At 39.9% G+C, this 9,643-nt stretch overlaps 1 protein-coding gene across 1 annotated transcript in view; it reads right to left on the bottom strand.

The window, feature by feature from the left end:
* The window catches only part of Malrd1 (MAM and LDL receptor class A domain containing 1), a 658,259-nt gene that overhangs the window by 576,000 nt on the left and 72,616 nt on the right, over positions 1-9,643 (bottom strand). The gene's annotated exons all lie outside the window — the stretch shown is intronic.

The following is a 9,643-nucleotide window of genomic DNA, read 5'->3' as shown; positions in this document are numbered from 1 at the left end:
GTTGTTTCCCTAATTTCTTTCTCGTCCTGTCTGTCCTTCGTGTAGAGGAAGGCCACTGATTTGTTTGAATTAATTTTATATCCATCAGCCTGCTATCTTTTAGAACCAAGACTACCAGCCCAGAGATGGTCCCACCCACAAAGGGACCCCCCCCCTTGATNACTAATCGAGAAAATGCCTTACAGCTGGATCTCATGGTGGCATTTCCCCAACTCAAGCTTCTTCCTCTGTGATAACTCCAGCCTGTGCCAAGTTAACACAAAAGTAGCCAGTACAGGGGACCCACCAGAATGCACTAGAGATCTGGTAGATAAGAGACTCTCAGGAATCAAGAAGAGGAATCTTAGATGAAACACCCAACAGTAGGGACAGGGAATTTATAGAGCCCAACTGCAGCAGGAAGAAAGGACATCAAGTGAAGGATGAGGCTGCCTTCCCATTGTCACATCTCTAACCCATAATTGTTCCTGTCTGAAAGAATTACAGGAATGGAAATGAAGAGGAACCTGAGGAAAAGATGGTCCAGAGACAGGCCCAAAGTGGAATGCAGCTTAAGGGGAGGTCCCAAGGCCTCACAATATTACTGAGACTATGGAGTGCTTACAAAAAGGGAACTAGCATAACTCCCTTTCAAAAGACCCAACAAGCAGCTGAAAGAGTCAGATGCAGACATTTGCACCCAACCAATGGACAGAAGCAGCTAATCCCTGTTGGTGAATTAGGAAAGGTTGAAAGAAGTTGAGGAGAAGGTCAATCCTGCACGTGGACCAGCGTGCTTAATTAATCTGGACTCCCAAGATTTCTCAAACACTGGAGCACCAAACAGACAGCATACACCAGCTGATATGAGGCCCTGAACACACATACAGTAGAGGACTTCCGAGTCTGTGTTCAGTCAGAGATGATGCACCTAACCCTCAAGAGACTAGAGGCCCCAGGGTGTTTAGAGGCCAGGTGGGGTGGGTGCTGAGGGCATGGGGAGGAGGTGTGGGATATAGAGTAGTCGGAGGGTAGATGGAGAGGCAGGGAATGAAATATGGAGTGTCAAAAGCAAATTAATTTTAAAAAATAAATAATAATATTGACTGTAAAAAAATTTAAAAATGAAAACTGAGTCTCAAACCATTGATGTGTGGACATTTCCTCTTCTCTCAACAGCACACAACCACCACAGAGCTCCTGTGTACTGGTATTACATGTGTCTATATTATTTAAAAACTAAATCAGTAAAGAAACCCAAAGGCAGAGAGCAAACTAAGGGGGCTAAATCAAATTAGCTTCAGAAATGACTACCTACTGCAGACAGTAAGCTATCTAACACTGAGCGGGGTAAACTCAGTAACTCTAACATTTAAACACACACACACACACACACACACTATATATATATATATATATAATAAGCCAATTTTTTAAAAGTTTGATATTTAAAAAACTTTACAAGGGATACTGAAAGATCAGAAACAATTTAAAAATAAAAAGCAAATGCCAAAACTAGGCATACTTATGTCAGGAAATCTTGAAATGGTAAGACTAGAAATCTAATATCACTAAAATTGCTATGTTAAGATCACTATTTGAGGAAACAGAAACAGATAATGCACTGGTTAATTTGTGTTATCTTACAACAAACCTAGAGACACCTGGGAAGAGGAACTTTCAATTGAGAAATTGACTCTTTCAGATTTGCTCCAGGCATGTCTATGGGGCTTTTTCTTCATCAATAAATGATGTAGGAGATCCCAGACTACTGTGGGTGATGCCATTGTTAGGTAGTGGTCTTGAGCTGTGTAAGAAAGGTATCTGGGCAAGCCATGTGAACAGTATTTTTCCTCCCTACAGGTTACTGCCTGGTCCTGCCCCACCTTCCCTCAACTGCAGACTGTAACCTGAAATCCAGATAAGTCCTTTCCCTCCCCAATTTCTTTTGATCTTGGTGTCTGATTACTACACCAACAGCAAATTAGAACAGAGAGCACAGGCAGAGAAATGGAACATTTAGGAACCAGAAAGTAACATCAGAGCACAAATCAATGTAACAGAAGTCACAAGTGTCTGTGCGGGCTTTGTTAGTAGACTGAAAACTGCCAAGCGAAGAGTCACTGAGCTTGAGCCCACTCAGCATTTCTAAAACACACACACACAAATAAATTAGTGCAGAAAAGGACTATAAGGAGAAAACAAGAAAACAACAAGAGCAACTGCCATAGAATATCTCCAAATCACAGATCACAACCCAAATAAAGCAGTATAAATACCAACAAAACAAAACCAAAAACTAGACAAAACCTATACAGACATAAAATGGCCACTAAAGAAAAGAATTTTAAAAATCTAACAAAAGTCAGAGAGGAAATATTTTACCTATAAAAGTTTTCTTTTGGGTTTTCAGGTGTTGGGAAGGGGAAAGAAGGACCGGGAGAGAGACACAGAGAGAGTTGGGTGGGGGCACATCTCTGAGACTAGCTGGAGATCTAGGATTGGGAGATCATCTCTGGGGATGATCCTACCTGAGACAGCTAGCAGTTACAGATATAGAGAGTGAAATGGACACCTTCTGTTGCCAGTGGGGACTGGCAGTGGAGGGGGGGGCGATATCAACCCATCCATAAAACATTCAAACCAAAATTTTCAATACCTACAAGATATGCAGGGATAAAGATGGAGTACAGATTATGCAAATGGCCAACCAGTAACTGGCCCAACTTTATACCTATCCCCCAGGCGAGAGCCAGCCCTTGACACTATTAATGATACTCTACCCTATTTGCAGACAGAAGCCTGCAAATATCAGATACCTGTCATCTGAGAGGCTGCATCCAGAAGCTGATGTAAATAGATGCAGACACCCACAGCCAAACATCAGATGGAACTTGGGAAAGAGTTGGGGAAAGAATTGAGGGAGCTGGAAAGATCAAGGATACCACAAGAAAACCTGCAGAGTCAACTACTCTGGGCCCACAGGGGTTCACAGAGACTAAACCACCAGCCAAGGAACACGCATGAGCTAGACCTACGCCCTCTACACATTTATAGTATATGTGCTGCTTGGTCTTCATGTGAGTCCCCTGAAAATTAGTGCAGAGGTTGTCTCTGTTTCCTGTCTTGAGATTCCTGCCTCATAGTTGTGCTGCCTTGTCTCAGCAGGAGAGGATGTGCTTAGTCCTGCTCTTTCTTGATGTGTCAGGGTGGGTAGGTACCCATCAAGGGCTTCCCCTTCTCTGAAAAGAAGGGGAAGGAGTAATGGAGGAAGGTGCCTGTGAGGGTGGGGCTGGGAGGAGAGGAGAGAGGCATGTAAGTAGATAAATAAGAAAGAAAGAAAGAAAGAAAGAAAGAAAGAAAGAAAGAAAGAAAGAAAGAAAGAAAGAAAGAAAGAAAAAAGATAGACATCCAAAAGAAAAAAATCTTTTCAGAAATTATACAATTGAGAAAAGAATGAAGTGTAATATTTAGTAGTAAGATCTAAAAATGATTCCTAGAAATTATGGCTGGCAAGAAGTTGCTTCGTGGGCATACCTAACAAGAAGAGTGGGTCAAGAAAAAAAAAAGGGACTCTTTTTCAAATAAAAATGGAATGTGCAGCAATTTACAAGGAGAGTGGTGATATGCTTAAAAAGTACAGGGGGCAGGGAAGACAGGTAAACACTCAAAGGAAGTAAGCCATGACAAACTTACCTTCTACCTCTCAGTATGGGAAGAGGAGGGGCAAACAGAAGCCTCATCCAAAATGAAAGCCAGGAAACCCAGGTGAAGATACTGGCAATCCTAGCCACAGGAGAAGCCAGGGTCTCACAATCTTCCCATACAGTTGCAGGTTTTACAGAGACAGTCACTACTACTGATGGATAAGCAGTGGACAGTCGTTTTCTCTTACACTATATGATGGTAGGTGCCATCTTCACAGAAGATCTATTGGTTAAAACTAACTATCTTCCTGGCTTCAGAACAAGAAATGAATGTAGCCTAAGGAGTCTGACTGTAACCTATGATGCCATCCATCGAGAGGGTGATCAAGTAGGCCTAAAATGTATGAAGACACATTCATTCTGGTTTTAAGGCTATATACACTTCACTGCTATGTTTGCTTCAATCTAATGTTAGCCAATCCAGGGAGGGAAATCTTGGGAAAATTGAACATGGCCAGCACACAGACTGCAAAGCTAAATTTGACCTCCAGAGACCTCTGGCACCCAAATATAGGAAGGTCCTGAACTGGTAGGCAATGGGCATTTGCTAAATAGAAGTTCAACACCACTGAAATCTTATGAAAGATGGCAGTTCACAAATCTCCCTGGCTCTCATGCAGCACTGTGCACATAGCTGCCAATCATAGTTTAATTTAATTTTGAAGAAATAAGTAAGATTAGCAAAGCTTCTGCTCTAGCCAAAGCAATCAAAAGGGTGAAAAAAACACTAAAGTACAACTGGAGATGAAAAGGGATGTTACTAAAATTCCATTGAAATCCATTGGATCTTTAGGAAAGGTTGCAAAATGTACATTTCAAAACACTGAAAACACACAAATAAGGTGAAGAAAGCAAATCATAAAATATATATTATGATCTTCATAAGAACAGAAGAGTTTAACCTATATATCAAGGATAAATAAGTATTACAGAGTAGGTGAAATTTTCAAGATCTTTCTTATGGTCAAGAAGGTGAATAGATGAGGTGGGCTGTAACAGGAATGGGAGAGTCAAATAGGGAGGGGGAGAGAAGAAGTGAGCAAACAAGAAGATATGAGGAGGGACAGCTAAAACTAAGGGCCATGAAGGATCACATAGAAATGTATACAAAACAGCAGTCACCTCTTATAATATATACATATATGAAAGCAATCTAAATGAAATTGCCAAGTAACATGGAAGTCAGAACTCCAATTGGGCGTCTCTTTTCACCAAATAAAAGGTTACATCGAATTGAGTTATTGGCCAAAGGGGGTCCCATAGGAAGCAATAAATGACCTACGATATTATCAAAGGTATTGATGGCAGTGCACAAACTGACAGTAAATTCCATTGCTTGAAGACAACATTTATACAACTTAGTAAACTTGGGGATCTCCAGTTGGTACCTACCTGGAGCCTTCAATCCTACAGAAACTGGAAAGTACTCTGCACACTAACAAAGGGGAAACTTAAACTCCAACAGAGCTATAATCCCATGGTTCTGCAATGTGTCCTACTGCAATGTACTGTTATCATAGTGACCCAAAGCTTGTGAGAGTAACCAACCATAACGTGTGTGTGTGTGTGTGTGTGTGTGTGTGTGTGTGTGTGTGTTTCTAGTTATATTTTGTTCTGTTTTTTTTTAATCTTCCACCAGGGCTGCTTGGGTGATCAAGAACCTGAGATTATATAGGCTATGGACCTAGGGAAAAACCAAATACTACTGTTTTGATAAAATGATATATCAATAAAATGACTCTTAATGACATTCTTCTATACTCATAGATCATCAACTTGCTCAGCCATCATCAGAAAGATGTCCTCCTGCCACAGGTGGGAACAAATACAGAGACCTACAGCCAACCAGTATATAGAAAGTGAGATTCCTTGGGACACCCAAAACTAAGAGGAATGTCTGCATCATATCCTTCCCCTTAAGGCTCTTGGAAACCTGTTGAAGAGGAGGCAGAAAGAGTGTAAGAGCCATAGCATGTGTGTGTGTGTGTGTGTGTGTGTGTGTGTGTGTGTGTGTGCGCATGCGCGCACGCTTCTAGTTATATTTTGTTCTTTTTTTAACCTTCCACAAATCCCCTATCCCACATCTGCCCTCTCCTCCACTTTGCCTCTATGAGGGTGCTTCCACACCCACACACCCTCTCCCACCCCTCTGTACCAGAATCCCCCTACACTGGGACACCAAACTTCCACAGACCAAGGGCCTCCCCTCCCATTGATGTCGAACAAAGCCATCCCCTGCTACATATGTACCTGGACCTGTGGATCCTTCCCTATACACTCTTTGATTGGTGGCCTAGTCCCTGTGTGCACTGGATGGTCTGTCCACCCTATGTTGCTCTTCCTATGGGGTTGCAATCCTGCTCTGCACCTCCAGTCCTTCTGTCATCTCCCCAATTGGAGTCCATGAGCTCTGACTGATGGTTGGCTCCAAGCATCCACATCTGCATGGGTCAGTTGCTGGTCAAACTTCCCAAGGAACAGCCACACCACATTCCTGTCAGCAAGTACCTCTTGGCAAGGGCAACAGTGTAGGGTTTGGTGTCTGTAGACAGGATGGATCCCCAGGTGGGGTGGTTTGCAGATGAGGCAGTTCCTGGATGGCCCTTCCTTAAGACTCTGCTCTATTATTTGTCCATGTTCTTCCTTTGGACAGGAATATTTCTGGATTAAAACCTTTGAGATGTGTGAATGACCCCATCCCTTGACTAGTTGCCCTGCCTATCTACAGCTAGAGGTCAGGAATGGTGATTCTACCAGAAGTTCTTTTATTGTTGAGAATAGTTTTTGCTATCCTAGGTTTTTTGTTATTCCAGATGAATTTGCAAATTGCTCTTTCTAACTCTACGAAGTATTGAGTTGGAATTTTGATGGGGATTGCATTGAATCTGTAGATTGCTTTCAGCAAGATGGCCATGAGTATGGGAGAGCTCTCCGTCTTCTGAGATCTTCTTCAATTTCTTCAGGGACTTGAAGTTCTTGTCATGCAGATCTTTCACTTGCTTGGATAGAGTCACACCAAGATAATTTATACTATTTGTAACTATTGTGAAGGATGTTTCACTAATTTCTTTCTCATCCCATTTATACTTTGAGTAGAGGAAGGCTACTGGCTTGTTTGAGTTAAGTTTATATGCAGCTACTTTGCTGAAGTTGTTTATCAGCTTTAGGAGGTCTTTGGTAGAACTTTTTGGGTGGCTCATATAAACTATCATATTATCCAAAAAGAGTGATATCTTGACTCCTCCTTCCAAATTTGTGGGTCTTTGATCTCCTTTTTTTGTCTACTTGCTTTGACTAGGACTTGGAGTGCCATACTGAATAGATAGGGAGAGAATGGACAACATTGTGTTGTCCCTGATTTTAATTGGATTGTTTGAGTTGCTGTCTATTCCTTTTATTATGTTTAGGTAAAGACCTTGAATTCCTTATCTCTCCAAAAATTTTAGCATGAATAGGTGTTGTATTTTTTCAAATGATTTTTCAGCATCTAATAGTATGATAAGGTGGTTTTTTCCTTAGAGTTTGTTTATATAGTGGATTATATTGATGGATTTACATATATTGAACTATTGCTATATTCCAGGGATGAATCCTAATTGATCATGATCAATGATTGTTTTGATGTGTTCTTGGAGTCAGTTTTCAAGAATATTATTGAGTATTTTTGTATCAGTATTCATACAGGAAATTGGTCTGAAGTTCTCTTTCTTTGTTGGGTCTTTGTGCAGTTTAGGTATCAGAATAACTGTGTCCTCATAGAGAGAACTGGTTAGCATTCTTCCTGTTTCTATTTTGTGGAAAAGTTTGAGAAGTATTGGTGTTATGTCTTCTTTGAAGGTCTGTTATAATTCTGCACTAAAACCAATTGTCCCTGGGCTTTCTGTAGTTTGGAGACTTTAATGAATGTTTCTATTTCCTTAGGGGATATGGGATTATTTTGATGGTTTATCTGATCCTGATTTAAATTTGGTAACTGGTATCTGTCTAGAAAATCATTCATTTCATCTAGATTTTCCAGTTTGTTGAATATAGATTTTTGTAGTAGGATCTGATTATTTTTTCACATTTCTTTAGTTTCTGCTGTATCTCTCATTTCATTCCTTATTTTGTTAATTTGGATACTGACTCTGTGCCCCCTAGTTAGTTTTGCTCAGGGGTTAATTATCATGTTGGTTTTCTCAAAGAACTTGCTTTTAATTTCATTGATTCTTTGTATATATTTCTCTTTGATTCTACTTGGTTGGTTTCATCCCTGAGATTGATTATTTCCTGCCATTTACTTACTCCTCTTGTGTATATTTTCTTCTTTCTGTTCTAGAGCTTTCAGATGTGCTGTTAAGTCACTAGTATATAATCTCACCAATTACTTTATGGAGACAATTGGGGCTATCAGTTTTACTCTTAGTATTGCTTTCATTGTGTCTTATAAGTTTGGATATGTTGTGCCTTCATTTTCACTAAATTATAAAAAGTATTTAATTTCTTTCTTTATTATTTCCCTGACCAAGTTATCATTGAGTAGATAGTTGTTCAGCTTCCACATGTATGTGGGTTTTCTCTTATTTTTATTGTTGTTGTAAACTAGATTTCGTCCATGGTGATCCATTAGAATACATAGGATTAATTCAATGTTTTTGTAGCTGTTGAGATTTGTTTGCATTTCATTATATGGTCGATTTTTGAGAAGGTACCATAATGAGTTGAGAAGAAGGTATATTCTTTTGTTTTAGGGTGAAATGTTCTGTAGATATCTGTTAATTCCATTTGGTGCATATCTTCTGTTAATTTCACCATGTCTCTAGTTTCTGGTTATATAATCTGTTCATTGGTGAGAGTAGGGAGTTAAAGTCTCTCACTATTATTGTGTAAGGTTCAATGTGTGCTTTGAGTTTCAGTAACATTTACAAATGTGGGTGTCCTTGTATTTGGGGTATAGCTGTTCAGAATTGAGAGATTATCTTGGTGGATTTTTCCTTTGATGAGTATAGAATGTCCTTCCCCACCTTTTTTGATAACTTTTGGTTGAAAGTCAATTTTATTGGATATTAAAATGGCTACTCCAGCTTGTTTCTTGAGACCATTTGCTTGGAAATATTTTCCAGCCTTTTACTTTGTAGTAGTGTCTGGTTTTGTCACTGAAGTGTGTTTCCAGTATACAGCAAAATGCTGCGTCCTGTTTATGTATCCAGCCTGTTAGCCTTTTTTTTTTTTTTTTAATTGGGGAATTGAATCCGTTGATGTTGAGGAATATTATGGACCAATGATTGTTACTTCCTGTTCTTTTTATTGTTAGAGGTTGTTGTTATGTTTGTGTGCTTCTCATCCTTTGGGCTCATTGTGGAGAGATTACTGTCTTGCATTTACTTGGGTGTAGTTTCTCTCCTTGTGTTGTTGTTTTCCTTCTAATATCCTCAGTAGGCCTAATTTAGTAAAAAGACACTGTTTAAATTTGGTTTTCTCTTGGAATACCTTAGTTTCTCCATCTATGATAACTGAGAGTTTTGCTTCATACTGTACCCTGGACTGGCATTTCTCTTCCCTTAGGGTCTGTGCAATATCTGCCCAAGACCTTCTGGCTTTTAGAGTCTCTGTTGAGAAGTCTGGTGTAACTCTGATAGGTCTGCTTTTATATGTAACTTGACCCTTTTTCCTTTCTGCATGGTACTGGTACAGCGACAGACAGGTAGATCAATGGAATAGAATTGAAGATCCAGAAATGAACACACACACCTATGGTCACTTGATCTTTGAAAAAGGAGTGAAAACCTTCCACTGGAGAAAAGAGAGCATTTTCAACAAATGGTGCTGCCACAACTGGCAGTTATCATGTAGAAGAATGAGAATTGATCCATTCTTATCTCCTTGTACAAAGCTCAAGTCCAAGTGAATCAAGGACCTCCACATAAAATCTGAGACACTGAAACTTATCGAGGAGAAAGTGGGGTAAGAGCCTCAAA

This window comes from Mus pahari, chromosome 3 (assembly GCF_900095145.1).
Source record: "Mus pahari chromosome 3, PAHARI_EIJ_v1.1, whole genome shotgun sequence".
Taxonomy (NCBI): domain Eukaryota; kingdom Metazoa; phylum Chordata; class Mammalia; order Rodentia; family Muridae; genus Mus; species Mus pahari.
Note: the sequence above shows the minus strand (reverse complement) of the source record. Positions and strands in the feature narration are given on the sequence as shown.